Source organism: Myotis brandtii, unplaced genomic scaffold (genome assembly GCF_000412655.1).
Source record: "Myotis brandtii unplaced genomic scaffold, ASM41265v1 scaffold613, whole genome shotgun sequence".
Taxonomy (NCBI): domain Eukaryota; kingdom Metazoa; phylum Chordata; class Mammalia; order Chiroptera; family Vespertilionidae; genus Myotis; species Myotis brandtii.
Genome location: NW_005370332.1, coordinates 2,014,207 through 2,014,965, shown reverse-complemented (window position 1 = coordinate 2,014,965; position 759 = coordinate 2,014,207).

Here is a 759-nt window from a genome sequence, read left to right as displayed (position 1 = left end):
AAATTTGGCAATGTAGCAGGATACAAAATCAACACCCAAAAATCGGTGGCTTTTTTATACACCAATAATGAATTCTCAGAAAGAGAAACTAAACAAACAATCCCATTTACCATTGCAACAAAAAAATTAAGATACTTAGGAATAAACTTAACCAAGGAGGCAAAAGACCTGTATTCGGAAAACTACAGGATGTTGGAAAAAGAGATAGAAGAAGATATAAACCAGTGGAAGAATATACCATGTTCATGGATTGGTAGAATCAACATCATCAAAATGTCCATTCTACCCTAAGCAATCTATAAATTCAATGCACTCCCCATTAAAATACCAACTGCAAATTTCATAGACCTAGAACAAACTCTCCAAAAATTTATCTGGAATTAAAAAAGAACCCGAATAGCTGTAGCGATCCTGAGAAAGAAGAATGAAGTAGGAGGGATCTCAATACCAGATAGCAAGCTGTATTACAGAGACACTGTTCTCAAAACTGCCTGATAATGGGACAAGAACAGACATATAGATCAATGGAATAGAATAGAGAACCCCAAAATTGATCTGAACCAATATGCTCAACTAATATTTGGTAAAAGAGGCAAGAACATACAGTGGAGTCAAGACAGTCTCTTTAATAAATGGTGTTGGGAAAATTGGACAGATACATGCAAAAAAATGAAACTAGACCACCTACTTACACCATACACAAAAATAAACTCATAATGGATAAAGGACTTAAATGTAAGACAGGAAACCATAAAAATA